Source organism: Myotis nattereri (genome assembly GCF_964212035.1).
Source record: "Myotis nattereri genome assembly, chromosome: 3".
Classification (NCBI taxonomy): domain Eukaryota; kingdom Metazoa; phylum Chordata; class Mammalia; order Chiroptera; family Vespertilionidae; genus Myotis; species Myotis nattereri.
Window position 1 is genome coordinate 203,733,761 of NC_138077.1, and position 21,706 is coordinate 203,755,466.

At 56.7% G+C, this 21,706-nt stretch overlaps 1 protein-coding gene across 10 annotated transcripts in view; it reads left to right on the forward strand.

The window, feature by feature from the left end:
* The window catches only part of RAP1GAP (RAP1 GTPase activating protein), a gene marked incomplete at its 5' end in the record, with an annotated part of 64,437 nt that overhangs the window by 13,678 nt on the left and 29,053 nt on the right, over positions 1-21,706 (forward strand). For all 10 annotated transcript variants that reach the window (XR_013995709.1, XR_013995710.1, XR_013995711.1 and 7 more), the window contains one exon: positions 4,146-4,181. The remainder of the gene's footprint in view (positions 1-4,145; positions 4,182-21,706) is intronic.

Here is a 21,706-nt window from a genome sequence, read left to right on the forward strand (position 1 = left end):
GCCAGTGAGGCAGCTGCAGCTGGTCAGAACCCAAGAGGCGGGAGCCCACACTGGACTCTTTGTCTTCGGTGGGAACCTTGTGGCCCCCACGGCCCTTCTCAAGGGCCCACTGTCCCAACACCAGCAGGACCTCCCAGGGGCCAGGCTCGGCTGGGAAACTTGGCACATTGGAGGCCCCTTGGCCAGCCTGCCAAGTGGACATGCAGAGCCCACTTATGAATCATTCCTACTGAAAAGACAGACTCGAGACAGAGGGCCATGTCCTCGGGGGTGCAGCAGCCTGGATGTGGCTGGAGTCCTGGGTCCCCGCCCTGGCACTGAGCACACCCCCATAGCCCAGGCCTAGCTTCTGGTCCTCCCCTCCCTCCAGCTCTCTGCCTCCCTTCCCCATTGCCACCACTCAGGTAGGAGAGACTTCCTCCCTTCTCAGGCCAACCTCAGTGCCCCTCGGAGCCATAGTGGACTGCCCTGTGAAGAGTGGGCTTCCCTCACTGCCCTGGGTTGGCCCTCCACCCAGGAATCTGCCCTGGTTCCGGAGCACCCTGCCAAGAGGGATCCAGACCCTCCTCTGAGAACCAAACCCAGCGGGTAGTTCTAAGGGCAAGGAAATCGCGCCTGCCCTGCTGGGAGTCTGAACTCTGCAAGGGGCTCTTGAGGGCTCCTCTGCCCACCAGTGTGGGTAGAGAGGAGGAGATGGACCCAGGATGGGGGCAGAGGAGAGGCTGGGGGTGGACCCCCCTCTCCCAAGAGAGCAGTGATTGCTGTGATCTGGGGTCTTCATCTGAAATGGGGAGGCTGCTGCACCATCTCCCCCTGCCGCATGAGGCGAACGGTGGAGCCCTGTACCCAGACCAGGGAAGATGGTGCTAAATGAGCCCTGGCCCAGGGCGCAGGCCGAACAGTTCCTGAAAGGCTTTTAAGAATCCCTCTCACCCTGTCATCATACCCCCGGTCGTCCTTCCTCCTGTGTCCCTCACTGCATCTGCTCCCTGTAGTCCTTTTAACCAGAAAACCCCATAGAAACCCTGAAAGCTCTGGTGGCTTCTCTGGGTGCAGAAGGTGGGGAATAATCCCTCCTCCTTTGGGGCGCAGAGTGGGCATTCTGGAAGGTGAGCCCTGGGGCGCAGGGCCAGTGCTGCCTGTCACCTGGGGCAGGAGAGACAGCTTCCTGTTGGGTGGGCTGAACTGTGAGCGCTGGGTGAGTTGGGGGCAGAAGAGGGGCTCAGAGTGTTTGTTGAGTGAATCTGTGACCAGCTGTAGGACCCAGCCCCGCAGGAACCCAGGCTGGATGACTTTTCAAGAGGAGGGCGGGGCATCTCCATTCCTGCCCCTTTGGCCTCCTCCTCACCAGGGAGAGGGGGATGAGAGTGAGCAATAGAAGGGCTATTGGAGGCTCTGTTCCTTCTTGTGGGTTCCCCCCCCCAAGTTTTACATATTCATTCCTTTTTTAACACTTTATATTTTATTTTTTCCTCTTTATTGGGATGACACTGGTCCGTTCCTTCTTTCACTCTCTCGTTTGCCTGAGCAGAGCTTCTATCCTAGTGTGGGACCCTTGCAGCTGCTATTTATTAAGCATTACTGCATTAACTCATTCCATTACCGCTAGGTGGCGGGGCGGGGGAGATCAGACCCATTTTACAGACGAGAAATTTGCGGAACCTACGCGGAGGGCAGAGACCTGCCCACATTGCGACCATTGACCCAGGATTCCAAGTTCTTGACCCGACCAGCTGGCGTGATGACGGGGGCAGATCCACCCACAGCTCTAGCGGCGGGTGGAAGAAGGTGCCGCCCCCGAAGGAGGGTCTGCAGCCCGGTGCGCCCCGGGTCTGGGGTGAAGGGTGGGTCTCGTCTAACCCCCTTCCTCCTTCTTCCACGCCCCCCCCCCCAGGTCCCAGCTGGGAAAGTCCAGCGAAGCCCCCGCCCCCGGCCGGAGGGCGGCGTGAACAAGCGGCCCTTTCTGCGCCGCTGCCCGCGGCAGCTGGACCGCAGCCCGCGGGGGCGCGGACAATCCCGGGGCTTGTGGCCGGGGGCGGGGCGGCCGGGTTGCCAAGGTGACCCGGGCGGGCGGGCGGGCGGGCGCGGGGAAGTCGGCTCCGCTCGGCTCCGGCCAGATGGGCGGGCGGCTGCGGGGGCACCATGAGCGGCCGGAAGCGCAGCTTCACCTTCGGGGCCTACGGAGGGTAGGTGCGTCGGGCGGGGGCGCCCGCGTGCGCGCGTGGGCACGTGCGCGCGGGCTCCGGTCCGGCCCGGGTCCGGGTGTGAGTGTGTGCGATCCGGGAGCGGGGGGCGCTGATGTCAGTGCGTGGCGGGCCGCGCTGAGCAGTCGCGGTGTGTGCGCTCCCGCGTGTTGCGGGTGGGTGTCCATGGGCACGTGTGGGGTCGGAACTTTCTGTGTTTGTGTCCCAAGTTCGCGACGGCTCTGAGGCATGAGACTGGTGTGTGGACAGGAAGCGGGCCTGTGTGTGTGCACTCCTGGCTGTAGGTAGAGTGGGGTGGGCGGGGGCCGGTCACCTGAGTCAGCTGGGCCCCTGCACTGAGGCTTTGAAAGAAAGGAACCTAGAAGCCATTAGCAGGCCCTTGGGCTGCCCCTATGTCATGCCCCGTCTCTCAGGGACCCCCTCCTCCCAGGGCTATTGGCTGTCGGGGCCTGGAGACCTGGGTGGAGGTAGTCAGAGTGGTGGCTGTGCATCTTGGGGGTCACCATCCTTCTTGACCTCAAGTGCCCACCTCACAGGGGTGTAGCAGCATGGTGGTGGGGGCCGGGGGGTGGGGGTGTCCTAGCCTCAGGCAGAGATCTGGTCAATGGGAAGGGAGATGGGTAGACAGACTGGGGCCAGAGCCCCTTCCCTGGCTGGTCAAGTAGTTGCATAACCTTCACCAGGCCCAGCCTCCCTGCAGTTGGAGGGACACACACCTTTGGGGTGGGGAGCAGTTGGGGCTCACGCATGTCACGCTGCTGGTGCAGGGTAGGTGCTCTTTGCGCTGTGGGGAGTGTGTCCGACGTGCCTGCCCTCTCTGGACACCCAGCCTCCGAGGCTGGGTGGGCTGCCTTCTCTGTGCGGGGCCTGGTGAGCCATCAGGTGAAGAGAGGAGCCTGGGTTGAGCGCCGAGTTTCTGGTCAGCGGACTCAGAGAGGCAGAGCAGGGAGCGGGGCTGGGCTCTGTTGTGTGACCTTGGGCAAGTCCTGGCTTCTCTGGCCTCACCTTCCCCGTCTGCAGAGGCCACCTTAGCTGACCCCTGGGAGACCCTGGTCCTGTCCCCCCAGATGGTGCCCCCTCGCTGGCAGAGTCTGGCTTGGTGCCCCTTTGCCATTCTCCTCTGGGTTCTGGGCAGGAGGCAAGCGTTGTTTGTTGTCCCAACAGCTACTGAGCCCCTAGGCCCCCAGCTGGGCAGGAGGGTGGAACCCTCTCCAGCCCTCACAACCCCAAGGTGCCCTCAGGGGTGGGTCGGGGGAGAATCTACCCACTCTCTCTGCAGGGGGACCTGGAGGGGTTGGGGAGATAAAGCCTGGGGGCACGGCTGAACTCTGGGAGCTGGAGGACTTCCTCTGGCTCTGCTTTGGGGGCAGGGTGTGTGTGTGTTGGGGTGCGGGGTTTGGGGGGGGGAGGAGAGGAAGCTCCTGTGGACCGCCTGTTCCCACATTCCCTGGCTTTTGTCCCCTGGTGGCTGTGAGTGGGCTCCAGCTCCAAGATCGGGGCAGGCAGGGGGAAGTGTGTGTGGAGGGTTTTTCCTAAGCCCCCACATGTTTAGTCCCGTCTGGAAGCACTGTAAGCTGGCCTCAGCCACACCCCACATCCTTGCTCTGACCCCAAATGCTGTGGTCACTGTCCCGCTTCACCTGCTCCAGGACCTCCCATGCTGACCCCACCCCCTGCCACCCCATAGCCTGGCCCCGGGCCCCTGCTCCCTACCCCTGTGTCCCCAATCCTGCCTCTTTCCTTACTCCTTTACCCCACACCGCCCCATGGCCCTCATCTGACACTGGGGCTCCTGTAGCCTGTGGGGGACAGTGACATTGCATCGAGCACCTCCTCCGGCCTCCTCTGGGTGGGGGGTGAGTGGGGTTGGCCTGACATGCTGGGCACGTCTGGGTAGAAGGGGCTGTCCCCTCACCCGCTGCCCCTCTCGCTGTGTTTCAGGGTGGACAAGTCCTTCGCCCCTCGCCGGAGTGTGTGGTAAGTACCGGGGCCCCCCTGCTGGGCTGGGCAGTCTGGAACCATTCATTACGGCCCCTCTAATGCCAGACCAGACCCCATCACCTCTGGGCTCTCTGCACGCTCAGCATTCCGCTAACCTCTCTGCAGCTCGGTGCTCTCACCTGTGCCGTGGAGATAGAAATGCGTATGTGACAGTGGAAGTTGTACAAACCAAACCAAACGGCCCGGCATACTGTAGGCCTTCGCTGAAAGGGTGTCCTTGCTTTCTCTTCTCCATTCCTTCCCACCTCGTGGCGGCCCCCAGCTGGGGGTGCCCCTAGCCTCTGCTGACCCCCAAGCCCTCTAGTTCCACTTCATGCACAGCCTTCAGAACCCTCTCCTCCAGCCCTTGTCCTAAGCGTGAGCTGCCCTCTCTGTGGGGGAGGAGGGCGGGAGGCGGTTGTGCCTGCAGCTTCCCCAACATGGAGAGCGGTGGGTGGAGGTGCAGCCTCACCTCGGGGTTCACAGCACCCCCGGCGCTGCCCTGCTTCCCTGGCACCAGCACCACATGGGCCCAGCTGGCTGCGCCTGCTGCCACCTCAGCTCCAGCAGGAGAGCCCCCAAGGGCTCTGGCTCCTGCTTCCTGCCCCTGCTGAGGGCTTCCCAGGGCCCGCAGGCCCTGCAGTGACCCCAGCTGCTGGGCGACTCCTACCTGGCACTAGTGCCCCCAGGAAGCCCTCTCTGGGGTGGGAGGCACAGGGGGTACCCAGGCTGAGCTCCAGGGTCTGCCCTTTTATTTTCCTTTGATGCGCTCTGTGTAACCTGGGGCCAGTTACTCTCCCTCTCTGGGCTCAGATCCTGCTGCTGCGCCCGTCACTTTGAGCTTCTACTCTGTGCAAGACTGTGCTAAGCCCAGAGCAGAGGTAGGGTGGAGGTGAGGAAGATGCCGTCTTTTCCTTCAAGGAGCTCAGTAACAGTATCTCCACAACGGCCATTTGTCAGGCATCTGCTGTGACCGGGCACTGCCAGGTGCGTGAACTACATCACCTCACAGAATCTTTCCCACCTCCCTGAGCTGGAGGCTATTATCTCTAAATACAGATGAAAACCGTGAGGCACAGAGCGGGGAATTGGCTTCCCCAGGTTCACACAGCTAGTCAGTGGCAGAGCTGGGGTTTAAATCTCGATCTTCTAGACTCGCAGGGCCCAGGGTCTCACCCGCTCTGTCCCAGGGCCTCCAGGCCACAGGGCGGGTCTGAGTGAAGGACGCACTTGGGGAAGGCTTGGAGCTGGAGGGTGACCCAGAAAGTCCACTCCAGGGAGCCCTGAATGAAGAGTCAGAGATAAGGGCCCAGAACTGATAGTAACCGTGAAGTTGGGCAAGTCCCTTTTCCTCTCTGGGCCTCAGTTGACACCTGTAACGTAAGATTCTGAGATTACCAGGATTTGCCCGTGGCCCACAACACCTTGACCACAGCCTCCTTGCTGGAGTTGCTGTCCAAGGTGCTAACACCTGGATCCTCCCTTCCCCCCCTCCCACCCCCACTTCTGGAAGCCAATTACTTAGCCCCCACCCTGTGCCTGGCATATAATTAGTGTAAAACGGGGGTCATCTTGACTATTAATTGTGATTCCTGGCATTCAAGGCCTGTCCCCGCCTCCTTTTCCAGCGTGGGACTCACTTCTCCCTTCCCTGCATTTCTGATCCAGGGGAATATGGCCCCTACAAGCACATTCTCCCCTCCCCTTGCTATGCCCTCCCCTTCCATTGTCACAAGCCTTCGCCACGCCTTCACCCACTGTTGTCACGGTTTGTTGAGTGTTTTCTTTCCTGATCCCTGCACCCCATCTTTCTCTCCTTAGAACACCTCCCGGCCTGCTTATTATGCCTGTAGAGCGCACACTAGGCTCTTTCCTGGGGTGGTGGGACAGCATGGCTTTCAGAGTCTGACAGACGTAGATTTAAAGCTGCCTCTGCCACATACTGGTGCTGTGATCTTGGGCAGTTCCTTCCGCTCTCTGAGCCCCGGGAGGCTCAGTACGTATTTGTTGAATTGGGTCTGTCAGGGGGCTGACCTCAGTTGAGTGGAATGTGTCTCTATTACACAGCAGTGCAGGGCAGGCTGTAAGGTCCTTGGAAGCAGAAGTTACTTTTTTAAAATATATATATATTTTTTTCATTTCAGAGAGGAAGGGAGAGGGAGAGAGAGATAGAAATATCAATGATGATAGAGAATCATTGATTGGTTGTCCCCTACTGGGGATGGAGCCCGCAATCCAGGCATGTGCCCTGGATCGGAATGGAACCTGGGACCCTTCAGTCCACAGGCCGATGCTCTATCCACTGAGCAAAACCGGCCAGGGCAGCAGAAGTTACTTTTGACTTGGGCCCCCTTTCCAGCTCTACTTCCATAAAAGTTGGGCTGTACTCTTCTGATCTTTCTATCCTCCACACGGTCTCGCACAGCTATCCAAACCCAGTAAATGCTTAATGAATGTCTGTGGAATTGAATTGAATGTGTCCAGAGAGTGGAACAGGTAAAACTTTGTCAAGTAAGCTGGAAGGGCTTCCTGGAGGAGGGGTAGTTTTCCCAGCTCCTTTAAAAAAGGGATTAAGAGATTGGGGCTTGCATCAGGGGAGCAGTGGGGCTGGTAGAGGCCAGATGTGATCTGACTGGATTCCCCCATCCCCTGCACCTCAGCAGCAGGTTATTTGCAGTGGAGGAGCTTAGGACAAGCGTGCAGATGTCAGAGGGATGAGGCATGAGGCCCAGTGTGAGGATTAGGAGCCAATGGGACAGTGGGTGACTCTGGTTGTGCAGCCGTAATGGGCGCTGGACATGTTTTTTCTTTTTTATTGAATTTATTGTGGTGACATTGAGTAATGAGGGGGCTGGACATGGAAGGTGGATTCGAATGGTGGGGAGAGGCAGGAGTGATCCTAGGGTGGGGGAATGGCTGGATGCGGTCGTTCAGGGAAGGGGGTTCAGGAAATACCCTGGGAAGAGAAGAGTCAACTTTGACCATAAAGCTGGGAGCCTCAGAGGAGGAGGCAGGACCCAACAAGGATTAAGTGCAAACAGTATGCCGGGCATGTTACTACGGTCGGTCGTCTCATTAAGTCGTGATGACAGTCCTGCAAGTTGGCTTCGTGTCCCCATTTTAGAGGCCAAAAACCAAAACTGAGGGTGGCGAAGGCTCTGGCCCAAAGTCACAGAGCTGGTGAGGGCTGGACGTGAATCCAGATTTTTCTCTTGCCAAGGAAGGGACCTGGCCAGAGATGAGGAAGCCGCAGACATGAGGGAGTTCCTGGTTCAGGGGTAAGGAGAGGGAGATGGCCCGCAGTACCTCCAGAACAGTAGTCACTGCCCAGCCCCAGGTGCCCCACGGGGAGGGCCCGTCTGGTCACTGAGATATCCCCCCTTGACAGTGATGGTACCACTTGCTCCCATATATGAAGCATTTCCTGGGTCCCAGGCTCTGGGCTGAGCACTTCATTTGAATTATTTTATTCCATCTTTAAACAGCTTCTTCCCCATCTACCTTCCCCATTTTATAGATGAGGAAACTGAGGCTCAGGGAAGGGACCTGGCTGGCTCAGAGATGCACAGTCTATGAGAGGCAGGGTGGTCAGCCCGAGGTCATACCTTTAACCCTTGCTCTCCTGGACGCCGCCTGTGATGAGTGCAGGGCTTGGGTGGGCAGCTCCTGTCCTCAGGTGGCTTCTCCCTGTAATGACTGAGCCGGAAGCCCTGGGGGTCTGTGTGCCTCTGCAGGAAGCACGAGGCTGGCCTCATTAGTGGCTCTGAAATGCCAGGCAGGCACAGCCCGCTGGGCCTCCTCATCTATTATGCATCTGGTAGGCAGGCCCCTGGCGGGTAGCTGGCGGAGCACAGGATGAGGGAGCCAGCAGCTGCTTCCTGAGCCCACACCTGCCACCATACCTCTGGGCAGGCATCCCCCAAGGCAAATGCCAAGGCATCTGCTTGGTCCAGATGGGGACAGGGGGTCCCATTGGGGACAGAGGCACGGATGCTGGTCCCTACCTCATTAGCCTGCCTGTTCCAGTGGCCATTTCTAAGAAAGTCTGGGACCTTGATTGAGCTGGGGGTCATTTGGGACTAGGGTGGGAAGAGGTGGGCTAAAATAGAACCTTAAGTGCATAGCTTCCTATCTGTACCGCACCTCAGAGTGATAGAGTCACAGTCATAAATACATCATTCATTCATTCAGCCACAAGTAATTACTGAGCACCTGCTGTATACCACCCTGCACATTCAGTGGAAAATGAGGCAGGCCCAGCCCCTATCTCCGGAGAGCTTGGTTTGGCCAGTGCTTCACATCCTTGAGCCTCAATTTCCTCAGCTACAAAATGGGGAGTAAAGAACATGGCCGACAAATGGGCAAGAACACAGACTGTGTGGTTGTGGTGAATTGTGAAGCAAAGGTACACGCTAAGGAGAGCGGACCCTCAGCTGGAGCCTACTGGGCGCTGGGCTGTGTCCCAAAGCCCTTGCCTGTATTGATGGGTTTAACCCTCACCGCCGCCTCCTGAGGCGGTGCTGTTATTGTCCCTGGTTGAGAGCTGAGGAAACTGAGGCATAGGGGGTTACATAGCCTGTGTAAGGTCTCTTGGCAAGGCTGAGATTTGAATCGAAGCGATTGGCTTCCGTGTGCACATTACCCTAAGCTGCAGGGATGGAGGATGACGGAGGAAGTCACAGAAGGCCTTTTTGAGGAGGTAGCATTTGAACCCAAACCTGAAGGATGGGAGGTGTTGGCTGTGGGAAGAGTTAGCAGGAGCAAGGGGGCCTTCCTGGCAGAGGGGGGACAGTAGGTGCAATGGCCCCGAGGCAGGAACAAGCTTTGTTTGTTCTGGGAGCAGGGAGGAGGCCAGTGCGGCTGGAGGGATGAGGGAGAGTGAGGGCAGGGGTGGGTTTGGAGAGAGCGGAAGGGCTAGATTGATCAGGGTCTTGCAGGCAGTATAGGAGTTTGGATATAATGTCAGTGTCAGTGACACGCAGAACCACTGAATCTTAGACTTCTGGCTTTGTAAATATTAGAATCAGAAAATGTGGGCCTCCGAGAATCTTTGGAGATGAAAGAGACCTTTGAAATACCCTCCTCTGGCCTCCCGCTTAGCAAGGACCCCTCCTTTGGTTCATGACCCCTTTGCATATTGGAAGAAGCCTTTGGAGTCTCCTGAGAAATATGCACCTTTCTTTTCAGCAGCTTCATGAACCTCTTGAAACCCATCATCCCTGGTTGAGACCATCATGACTGCTTCGCGGCTCCTTGACCAGCCCTTCCTTGCTTAAAAGTAGCCTGTTCCATTGTTGGGCAGCCTAGATGGATATCGAAAGTTCTTCCTTGCTTAGAATTAGCTGCCTGAGCCTAAATGCAACCCCTGGGTCTCCCATCCCCGACGCTGGCTCTTCGGAGAGATAAGGATGGGGATTGCGTAGTATCTGCCCAGGTCTGCTCTTTCTGGTCTGGTCGTCACTGGTCCTGGCCTGCCCTTTTCACTCTGTAGTCAGCGTAGCCCTTGCAGGCCTCGAAGCCCTTTATTCGTCTCTCTAGCTTCCTGAGGGGCAGGAGGTGCCCACTTCAGGGGAAGGGCACACCCTGGGAGAGGCTCCAGACCAGAGAGATCCCGTCTTCCACGGAAACGCCCCTCTAGCTTAAGGAGTCGAGAGGATCCCCTCCAGATGGATTTGGTCCTGGGGCTGCCACGGTTTTCCCGGGTGATGGTGGGAAGTGAGTCCCATCTCTGGGCAGTTTCCCCAGGCCCATCTTTGGCACGGTGAAGAGGCATAGAAGGCCCTGCGGGTCTCCTGCAGCTCTAAGGTTCCCAGCCTGGTGGCCCTGCTTGCCCCTACATCCCGGCGGTGCCCAGGCGCGGGCCCTTTGCTTGGGTGGTGCATAGAAAGATCTGGGTTCTGTTCCAGGCAGGCCTGACTTCAAATACCAGCTTCGACTTTCCTGACTTTCTGTCAGTCCAGTGGCGTGTGACTGCAGGGTAACTTCCCTGGGTGTTGGTCTCTTCACCTGTAGAATGCAGACACGGAAAGCACCAGCTTCGTAGATGGTTGTGGGGATTCAATGAGGTAATTTGTGCCCAGGGCTAAAACCAGGGCCCGGCACGGAGCGATGCTGGCGAACACAGTCATTGGGTGTCGTCTATGTGCTGGGCTCTGTAAAGGGGAGGGAACTGCTCCGTGTGTGGACTCTGCCCTCTGGAAGCTCACCACCTGCCTGGAGGTGCGACCTGCTTACCTGTGAGCATGCTTTCTGTCCTTGGGCACTGACCTTGACACTGGCCTGGAGAACCGGCCCTGCTGCCAGACAGGCTGGTGCTGCGTCCTGGCTGGGTGACCTTGGGCGGCACCTGGCTGAGTGGTGGTAGTGGTTTCTTTCTTTGCGCAGTGGGGGTATTAGTCCCTGCCTCAGGGTGAGTGAGAGGAGTGAGGAGGGATTTTAAAGGACTGGCCTAGCACAGCTGTGTGGTGGGGAGCCCAGGGCCGAGTGTAACAGGCAGGGAGTACAGTGTGTGCAGAAGCCTGGAGGTGGGGCAGACACGCAGGGCCGAGTGGGCCACGTGAGGCAGCTGAGTCTCCATCCTGCGTGCAGTGGGAAGCCACTGGGGGCTTTTAGGCAGGTAGATGACGCAATAGGTAACACGTGCTCGTACAAACCCACGCATGCCCCAGACAGAGCACTTTCTCTCCCACCCACATGTTATGTTGCTGCCAGGCCTTCCATGCACATCCGCACCCACAGAGTCACACGCCCTCTCTCTCCACCAGGCAGGGCTGTGGGAAACCTGGTGCTGGCTGCCAGCAAAAGTGTCAGACATTTACCCCACCTGCCTGCTGGTTCTGTGGGGCAGGGTCCTCCGCTCCCTCCAGGAGCAACCTGTGTTCACTCCACATTTGCACCGGCGTGCACGTGCCCCAGGCGCACGTGTGCAGGATCATAACACTCCCCTGCACATGGCAGGTGGCTCCTAGCTCAGGGAATCTCACTGAATTCTCCCAGCAGCCCTGCAGAGACAGTGATCAACCCCATTTCACAGCTGGGGGACTGGAGTTGCGGAGGCTCGGAGAGGTGAAGTGATTTGCCTCACTCCTCAGCTGGAGCCGGGATTTGAACTCAGTCCATCTGACTTCTGAATGTGTTCCCTGGCCCATCCAGCCATGGTCGTCCTCTTTCCAGGCTCTTGCTGAGAAGGTGGCAAGTGACCTTCAGTGCCAGATTGTTCCAGAAACAGGTTGATCAACATGGAAAGTTATTTAGAGTCCCAGCTCATGCCCACCTGCCTAGTGACCCTGTGGCCTTGGGGGGAGTGCCAGGGGTGGGGCTGGGTACCTGCCAGCCTGCCAGCCCTGGGGCAGCTCAGGGCATGGGGCTGAAGCCTGGAATGGGGCCTGCATTTGCATTTGCAAATGAGACAGACAACCCTGGCCTTGCACGTGCTAGCCTCAGCTGGCCCGGCTCCCAGGATGTGACAGCTGAGGTCCCAGGGCACAGCCCTGTGCCCAGTACCCAGGCTGCTTCTCTCCTGCCTTCTCTCTTCCCTGACCCTCAGAGCAGGTTGCCTAATCCCTAATGTAGGGAAAGAGTGTGAGCTTTAGAGTCGGCCAGACTGGGGTTACAGCCCAGCTCTGTCGCTCCTGGCTGGGGGACCTTGGCCATGTGGTCCCGCGTGTCAGAGTCTCCTCCTTGCAATACAGAATGAAGAATATCTCCTCAAGATGATTGAAAAAGATAAAGGAGTCAGGTACTCAGAGAGCTAACTCATAGTAAATGTTCACTTTTAAGAAATATTTTTTTCTGGTCAAAAATAATAACTGCTCATTGTAAAAATTCAAACAATGCAGACAAATACATTCTGTAGAAAGCAGAAGTTCTTTGTGGTCCTGCTTCCCAGGCATAAGCCATGTGAACTTTTACATGTAATTTTAAGTTTTTACAAGTAAGATGCTTGCTGTGCAACTTGCTGTTTTCACTTACTAGTCACCATTATGCCTCAAGCCCCCTTTTCTGCCAGAACTAGAGACCTTCTTTGTCATCACTGAGTCTCATGGTATTTCATGGTTTGCATGCACCTTGATATATTTATTTAACCAGCCTCTTTTGAATGAACGTTGGGGGTGGCTTCCAGATTTTAACTGTTGCGTACCCTGCTGCAATGCATGTTCTTCATTCCTATATTTTTGTGCATTTGTATAAATCTTTCTGGAGGATAAATGTCTAGGAGTGGAGTTCCTGGGCCAGTGCACGTTTTCATCTTTGACATTGATGGTCAAACAGCCCTGCAGAGAAGTAGTAGCAATCTATGTGCCCCAGGCAACCGGAAAAGTCCATGTCCTCAAAATAACGGGAATTACCCACTGCCTCGGACCTCAATCACAGGGACCTAGAGTCACTGAGAGGCATAGAACCACGTGGGAGGCTCCCGGGAAGTCACCTGGTCACGCCCAGGCTTCGTTTACTCCTGTTCCTACACGTCCGTCTCTCACCCACTACACCCCTGAGAGGCTCTGCCTGCCTTTGCACGACAGGGAGCGCAGTATCTTACGCGGCTGGTGGTTTCACTCTTGAGCAGCTCTGTCACATTGGTCCTTGTGTTGAACTCTCGTTTGCCTTCTCACCACTCTCTCCTGGAATCCTGCCTTGCTTCTTGGCAACATGCAGAGAAGGAAAGAAGAAAGAAAGGAAGAGAGAAGGGAAGGCCAGGAAATGCTCATACTTTCCATGTAGTAATTTAGTCCTCATGGCAAACCTTGGAGGCAGGCACTGCTATCCCATTTTATAGATGAGGAAACAGACTCAGAGAGGTTAAGTAACTTGCCCAAGGTTACACAGCTGTCAGGTGGCCGAGCTAGGATACAAGCTTAGGCAGTCTGGCTCCAGAGCCCACACCTCTGATGTTATACCTCTCCAGGCAGGAGCCTATAGTTTATTGAACACCTAATGTATACAGTTATGTGCCACTTAACAACAGGGATCCATTCTGAGAAATGCATCGTTAAGGGGATTTCATCGTTACGCAAACATAGAGTGCTCGTTCACAAACCTCAGTGGGATAGTCTACTGCAAGCCTAGGCTACAAACCTGAAAGCATGTTACTGTACAGAATACTGTAGGCAATGGTAACAAAATGGTAAGTATTTGTGTATCTAAATATATCTAAACATAGAAAAAGTACAGGAAGAATACAGTATCTATACTAATAAAAGGGTAATATGCTAATTAGACCGGGAGACCTACCGGGAGACCTTCTAGATGTCTTTCTGGACAAAGCCATGGTGGCGGGGCTGAGGCAGAGGTGGTTAGGGGTGATCAGGCCAGGAGGGGAGGACAGTTGGGGATGATCAGGCTGGTGTGGGGGCAGTTGGGGGTGAGCAGGCTGGCAAGGGTGGGCAGTTGGGAGTGAGAAGGCTGGCGGGGGGGGGGTAGTTGGGGGCAAGCAGGCCAGCAGGCAGAGTGTTTAGGGGTGATCAGGCAGGCAGGCAGGCAGGTGAGTGGTTAGGAGCCAGCGGTCCCGGATTGCGAGAGGGATGTCCGACTGCCAGTTTAGGCCTGATCCCACAGGGGTCCCAGATTGGAGAGGGTGCAGGCCGTGCTGAGGGACAAATTCCCCCCCCCCCCATGCACGAATTTCATGCACCAGGCCACTAGTAAAGATAAACAGTGACATCAGTGTAGGGCACTCACCACGATTGGAGCTTGCAGGACTGGGAGTTGCTCTGGGTGAGCCAGTGAGTGAGTGGGTGAGTGTGAGACCTAGGGCATTGCTGGACGCTACTGCAGACTTTATAAACACTGTACATTTTGGCTGCACTAAACCTTCAAAACAACGCGAGATTAAATCAAGCTCAGGAGAAAACGATGCAATCAGGAGACTTGGTACACAGGAGGTGTGTGCGGCTGTCGCTGGCATAACACAGCATACTGTTTTACAGCACGCTTCCCTTTATGTAAGTAGAAAGGGTGCACTCTAAAATGATGATAAAAAGCAGAGTACAGTAAGTACACAGTCGTTTAGCATCGTTATCAGGTGCTATGGAGTGTGCATAATTGCATGTGCTGTGCTTTTATATGACTGGCAGGGCCATAGGCTTGTTTACACCAGCAGCACCACAAATATGTGAGTAATGTGTTGTACCGCAACATTAAGACGGCTACAGCGTCACTAGGGCATAGGAATTTTTCAGCTCCATTATAATATTACGGGGCCTCCATCTTGCAGTCCATCATTGACCGAAACATCATTAGGCAGCACGTCTGCACTCAGCCCTAGGCTAGCCAGACTGCACGTCTAATATCTAATTTACTCTGCACAACAACCCTGCAAAGTGGGTGTTACTATCCCATTTTGCAGATGAGGAAGCTGAGGCTCAGAGAAGAGAAGCAGCTTGGAAAGGGGTCTGAGGCACCCTCCACAGCCCTCCAGGGTTCCAGTTTCAGCCAGTCTTTGGCAGACTCCGCTCCCAGTTTCTCACCCTCCTGCAGACTGAGCCAGATCTCAGCGTCATCTCGTTCAAGTCCCAGTTACCAGTGGGAACTGTTTGAAGAGGTTATGGTGACTTCATCTGGAACACACGCGATTTAGAGACAGAGCCGGGGCTTTTCCCGCCGCCTTGGGTTAGGAAATGGTGACCTTGTCCCTCTCCAGGGGAGTGTCACCTTGGCCCGGCAGGAACTTCTGTCACCAGCCTGGCCTGGGGCCCGGGAGGCAATCCCACTGGCCAGGGCGGGAGAGGGATGGATTAAACAAGGCCTCAGCATGGGAGGGTTCAGTGTCTGAGCAGGGAGGCCCAAGCAGTGCCAGGAACAGCGAGAGAACCATCTGGGCCTGTGCCACTGGGGCTTTGCTTTGAGGTGGGGGAGGCCTGGCTCACCCAGCTTGGATGCCAACACCCAGCCCCATTGTCCAGCCGAGAGCAGGCAGCAGGACATGTGTCCTAAATGCGTGAGTGAGCGTAGGAATGAAGGGCAAATGGGGGAGTGGGTGGATGATGGAGCGAGTGAGTGAAGGAATGCATGGAGTTCAGAGGAGGGAGGCCGCTGGCTGCGAGGCTGGAGGCTGTGAGGCCAGCGGGGGAAGGACAATAGGTTAGTGAGGGAGGTGGGGCACAGCATCAGGCCCCAGCCAGTGAGTGCTGGGATGGTCCTTTTGCCTGGGCGCTAAGGGTGGGCAGCATGCTCCAGGCCCATCACTGGGGGTTGTCCTGCGTTGATGGGGCAAGGGGTAGAGCGGCTGGGTTTGAGCTTCGGGCGTGGTACCTTGGGCAGGTCACCCGGCTTCAGTTTTCTTCCGTGTGGAATGGAGATAACGTTACCTGACTTGGGTTCCTTGTGAGGCTGTTGACAGGGTCTAGAGTGAAGGCCGTTTGTAAACGGTGAAGTGCCAGGCTGGACAAACATGTTATTACCTGAGCAGAGGCCCCACGGCTAGGTCATCTCAGTGTCACTCCTCCCCCCTGGCCCCTGTGCAGGGAGGAGTCCATCTCGGGGAGGCAGGGAGGGCGAGGCTTGTGCCACAGCAGGGCTCAGGCCACCTGGGCAGGGAACAGGTGGATGGGAGGCCTGGTCCCCAGGTGCTGTGTCCCCGGGTGGGGGCCGGTCCCATGACCTCCTCTCAGGGCTGCCAACCTGTTGTTTGCTCAGGAGGCTGCTGCCTGGCCCAGCTCCGGGATCCGGGTGTCTCGGCGCACAGCCAGCTCGGGGTGAGGGTGGGGGCCCCACGTGCCACCTTCCAGCTCACCCCTCTGCCCAGCCTGGAGCCTGAAGCCCTCTCTTCCACCCCCAGGGGACGCTGCCAGCTGTACCCCTCAATGGCTGTGTGACTGTGGGCCCATCTTGCAACCTCCCTGAGCCTCCACCTCCTTATCTCTGAAGCAGGGTGAAGATAGCAGCGCCCTCAGTCAGGGTTGTTGTTGTAAGGATTACATGATATCAAGTTCTTGGCTCCCCCCATCCCCAAGCTCCCCCTTCAGTCCTGGCAGAGGTCAAAGGTGCCTGGAAAAAGAGAGTCAGGGGCAGCCATGCCTGTGGTCCACCCCCAACCGCTCCCCGTGGGCCCGGGGGTCAGGCTTTCTGGCCTAACTTCAAAAATTGACTCACTAGGCTGCCCCTGGCCACCTTCCCTGGCACCTTGGCAGGGCTGGGGGCAAGCAGGGGGGCAGTGCCAGATGGTTAAGCTCTGGAGACAATGGGCCTCTGTGGCCCCTGGGCAAGGGGCAGTTCCAGGGCAGTGTCTGGTCTCTGGTTTCAGGAGATTAGCGTTCTCTCAGACCTGATACCATGACTGGGAGACAGGGAGCTCCCAGGCCCCATCCAAAGGGGCTTCGCTCAGGGTCCACAGGAGTAGCCCTCTGCACCCTCTTCTCACTTGGAGGTCTCTGCCCCTCCCCCCACGTGAATCACCATAGAACCAGCTGGTCTCATGGACCTCTAGTGACAAGTCCTGGGCTGGGCTGGGCCCCTCAGGCCCCTGTCCTGGGCTAGTCCCCTCACATCCTTCTCATCTCTATGCTCACTGGCTGGCTGAGCCCCTCCTCTGCCCCCGACCACCCAAGTCCGGTTCCCCAACATGCGTGTGTGCTGTCCAGCACCTGTCCGGCTCCCCTGCTCCCCATCACAGGCTTCCTGCCTTAGGGGTCCTATGTCACCTGCTCTGGCCACCAGTTTCACCTGTTTAAGTTGAATTTTCAAGCACGAATAGGTCACCAAGCAGCAAAGAAGGAAAGGGAGCCCCGGCGAGGGAACAGCCGGTGCAGGGCCCCGCAGTGCGAAACACGCGCCTTGGGTGAAAACTGCCTGCAGCCCAGCCAGCCAGGCTAGAGCAAGGCGACTCGGGCGGGACAGAAAGGGCCGGTGTGTGTGCAGATGAGGCTGGGAGAGTCAGCCACGGCCAGACCCACCTGGGACCTCCATCCAGAGCAGCGAATTGTGGGTGGGCAAAGGGCCAAGTCCTACCCCCAGGACAGTCCAGTCCCCGCTCTGGTGCCCTGAGGCGGCGGGGGCGGGGGGGGGGGAGGGAGGGGGGATCTCCAGGAGAGTGGCTCATAATAATAATAACAGCACACACTCCCACGGTGCTCACTGTCCTCCATGGCTCACAACAACCTATGGGTGGGCACCTCATCTCTCATTTTGCAGGTGAGAGAAAAAGACAGGACCTTCCTTCCAACTGTCCAGCTGGTCAGCAGGTGGGAAGCAACCCAGGGAGGCCTCTGGTCACCTGTCCTCGGTCTCCCATCTCTCCCCCGCCCCCACGCCTGGGTCTGACCTGCGTTTTGCGGAGTGTGGGATGCCCCCACCCCAGTATGGCATGTGAAGCCCTGGACTGATGGAAGGCCTGGGTTCTAGTCCCTACCTTGCTGGGTGGCCTCGAAGCGGTGTTTTAACCTCTCCAAGCCTCAGTTTACCTTCTGGGAATTGGGGATTCTAGCGACTGCTGTATCTCCGGATCCAGTTCTGGTGAGTCTCCCAGGGGTGAGCAGATAAAGAGGGCTTTTGAAAAGTACAAAGAGCTGTACTCACGACGGTGAGATTATTATTGTTACCTTGATGTGGAGATAAGGGAGGGGGAGGAGGTGCAGTGACAGTTGCCAAGAAACCCTGGAGCTGTCAGCAGCGGCTTCCGGCCTGGCCCATCCCACTCAGGAGCTGGTCCCCTCCCCCCACTCCCCTGCTGCACCCTTTCCCTGGGAGAGAGGGGTGCTCCAGGAGGGAAGGGAGCTGGGGCCAGCTGGCTGGTGGCCATGTGTCTGCGGGGCCTGAAGGTGACCCAGGAATGTGCCTGCCCCGAACTCCAGGTCGGCTCCAAGCTTTCTCTGTGACCTTGAGCAAGTCACCTCCTCTCTGGCTACCACCTTGTCTGTGTCCAGGTGTCCTGTACCTGTAGGCAGGTGTCCAGGCCAAACAGGGCAGGATTCCTGCTGGGCTTAGGGAAGATGCCTGGCGGTGGCCGCAGGGCCAGGACCTGCGATGGGAGGCCGCTGGGGGCCACGCTGGGCAGAACTGAGGCCTGGGTTGAGAGCAGCTGTGGTGTGTGGTAAAAGAACCCTGGGCTGGAGTCAGACCTTGGTACTGCCCTTTCCTTGGTACGACCCGGGGCTTGTCCCTGAGCCTCTCTGAACATCAGTTTTCTTATTTGGAAAAAGGTTGATAATAATCCAACCTCACAAAGCTGCTGTGGTGATCAAATGAGACAACGCCTGTGTCAACTAGAGTGCTGTGCAGATACATGCCTATGGCCATGGCAGGGAAGGCATGCTCCAGGCACCTTCCAGATGCTACATGTGCAGGAAGAATGCAAAGCATTTTAAGCTGGGCCAAGCCATCGCGTCAAGAAGGTTGTCAGAGAAGCGGGGAGGGGCAGAGGCCTGAGGACCTTCTGTGAATGGATGGTGGAGACCAGGAGTCAAGGGGGGGATAAGAGAGAGAAAGGTTCCAGTGCATGAGGAGGGAGGAAATTGACCAAATTGGGGGAGGTCTGCAAAGGCCAGAGGCAGAGGGGAGGGAGGGATGGGCCAGAAAGGTGGGGGAGAGAAGGTGAGAGGTAGGAAGGCTGATAGGAGGAGGAGGCATCAGAGGAGGCTAGAGGGGTGGGGAGGGAGGCGAGAGGCTAAGTTTATTCATTTCTTCAAAAGTATTGAGAGATTGCTATTTACTAAGAGACAGCATAGCGTAGCGTTAGGCACAGTACCTAGACCTGATGGTCAGGGGTCCAAATCCTTCGTATTTCACTCACATCTACCATCATCGCGACCTTGGACAAATGGCTTAACCTCTCCGTGTCTTAGTGCCCGCCTCTGAATGGTGAGGATTGGATGAGTTAATACAAGGGAAGCAGCGTTGGCTGCTGTTGCTACGGTGATTATTGCCTCTCCAGGTGCCGTGCTGGGCCCACAGGGCTGGCCTCCTGTTCTGTGAAGTTCAGGTCTTGGGCTCTGCACTGACAAATCTGGGTTCAAATGCCTGCTCTGCCTCAGGGACGGTGTGACCTTGGGCAAGTCAGCATCCCCTTTACCAGCCTCCGTTTCCTCACGTGTCAAGCCAGCCGTTTCTGAGTGCCTGTCTCCCGGGGAAGCTCTGAGGATTGCATAAGGTCATGCAAGGCACAGGGCAGCTGTGGCTGTTGTTCATATTGCCCTTCTAGCCCTCAGCTGGGCTGGTGGGGATAGGCAGGGCCCAGGGCCTCCGACTTCCTGCTGTCCTCATCCTGGATTCCTTTCCCTCCCCTGCCCTTTAGGACCTAAGCATGACCTTTTAGGTGGAATTACCTGGGGGAGGGGGAGGGAGAGGGGGAGGGCTGGGCATTGCTTGTGAGGAGCAGGACTCTGGCCAGCCAAGACCTGGAGAGCCGAGGGCCTCGAGGCTGGGTCCTGGATGGAAGCCAGAGCCCCCTGGTCTTTGGAGAGTTCCCTAGTCCTGTGCCCACGTGAACAGTCCTGACTGAGATGGGCACCCGGGCATGGGGAGACTGAAGCTGAGAGCATTCTGGAAGGGGCCCATGTTAGGGAGCTGCTGCCAGGCTGACCTACAGTGGCACAGTGGGGGACAGACAGGAGGACACTACCCAAGTAGCTCCATCATGGCCAACAACCTCCACTCAGCAGCCAGGGCCACGCCAAGACGGTGGTCCCAGCACCAAGGGGCCAGCCTCACCCGGGCTTCAACCCAGGACTTCCTGGCCCCTGCACACCCTCTCCTCTCCGTCCCACTGGCCCTGCTCCGTCAAGGGCATGAGCTTTAAATTCTGGCTCTGTCACCCACTGGCTAGGGGAAGTGGCTTCACCTCTCTGAGCCTCATTTTCTCCCATCTGTAAAAATGGGGATGAATAATGCCAATCTTGTAGCACTGTAGTGAGGGTATAATGTGCTTGACAGTTACAGCACACAGTAGGTCTCAACAAAGAGTCCCCACGGCAGCCACAGTGGGACTTGCCTGGACCATTTCTATAGGCCTCTCTCTAGCCCAGTGGTTCTCAACCTTCCTCATGCCACGACCCTTTCATACAGGTCCTCAGGTTGTGGTGACCCCCAACCATAACATTATTTTCGTTGCTACTTCCTCACTGTAATTTTGCGAGTGTTATGAATTGTCATGTAAATATCTGATATGCAGGATGAATTTTCATTGTTACAAATTGAACATAATTAAAACATAGTGATTAATCACAAAAACAATATGTAATTATATATGTGTTTTCCGATGGTCTTAGGTGACCCCTGTGAAAGGGTCGTTTGACCCCCAAAGGGGTCGCGACCCACAGGTTGAGAACCACTGCTCTAGCCCCTTGTCTCCAGTCTCTCCCCATGTCTGCACATCTACAGGAGCCTGTGTTTGGGCTGTTCCCCTGTCCACAAACCTTCAATACCTCCCTATTGCCCACCCTCATTGAGCCATTCAACTACTCAGCAAATACTTAATGAGATCCTAACTCGGGGAGCCAGTTTACCATTAATAAATGAATAGCCAAGAATTTGTTGAGTGGATAGTAGCTGCCCAGGCTCTATGATGATTTTTTTTTTGGAAAATGAGGAGTGTGGCACTTAGGGTCACACAGCAGGTGAGTGCCTGGGAATGCCTCCCCACACTGGTGCCACAGGCTGGGAATGCCACTGTTGCCATATCCATCCTTCTGGGTCAAGACCTTTCTTTTAAGACGCACCCCCAGGAGGTGGACAGGCAGCTGCAGCACGCACCCCGATGGGGGATCGAACCCACAACCTGGGTATGTGCCCTGACCAGGAATGGAACCCACCACTTTTTGGTGTATGGGTTGATGCTCCAACCAACTGAGCAACACTGGCTAGGGCACAACTCTTCTTCATTTTCTTCATCTTCACCATCACCATCAGTTTCCTCACCTGTAAACTGGGTATAACGACAGTACGCACTTCACAGGGCTATTGTGAGGATTAAATGGAAAAGTGCCGATAGAGCTTTTCATACGCAATACCTGGAACAGAGTAAAAGCCTATAAATGAGGCTATTGTTGTTATCATGACAATCAAATGTTCACCCAGTACCTGATTCGTGCCAGACTTTGTGCTGGGTGCCAAGCGGCCAGTAATCAACCAGACACAGACCCTGCCCTCAAGGAGCCAGAGTCCAGATTAGAGAGAGAGAATTAAACTTATGCAGAGTGTCAAATACCGTTCCTCCGGACGCTTCTCCTGCTAGACTAGGTGTGCTGAGGGGAGTCAGCGGGGGGCCCAGAGTCCCTCAGGGTCTCTTCCTGGGCCAGGTTCCTGCAGGCTCACCCCCTCTAGGGGTGTGGCGGTCCCAGCTTCACCTGACTCAAGCAGCTGTGTGCTGCTGAGGGTCACCTGGCGGCTGAATGACACATCCTCTTGGTGGATGGGCGTGGATACAGCCACGTCAGGGTGGCCCTAGGCAGCCAGCGGAAGCCAGGCTGCTCCCCCAGCCCTGGGCTGCCTGGGTCCCAGGAAGCACTGGCCCTGGAGGCGGCCTCCTCAGCAGGCTTTCTAGGATGACGGCGCTGACTTCACCCTTGCCAGACCCGTTTCCTTTCCCCGGG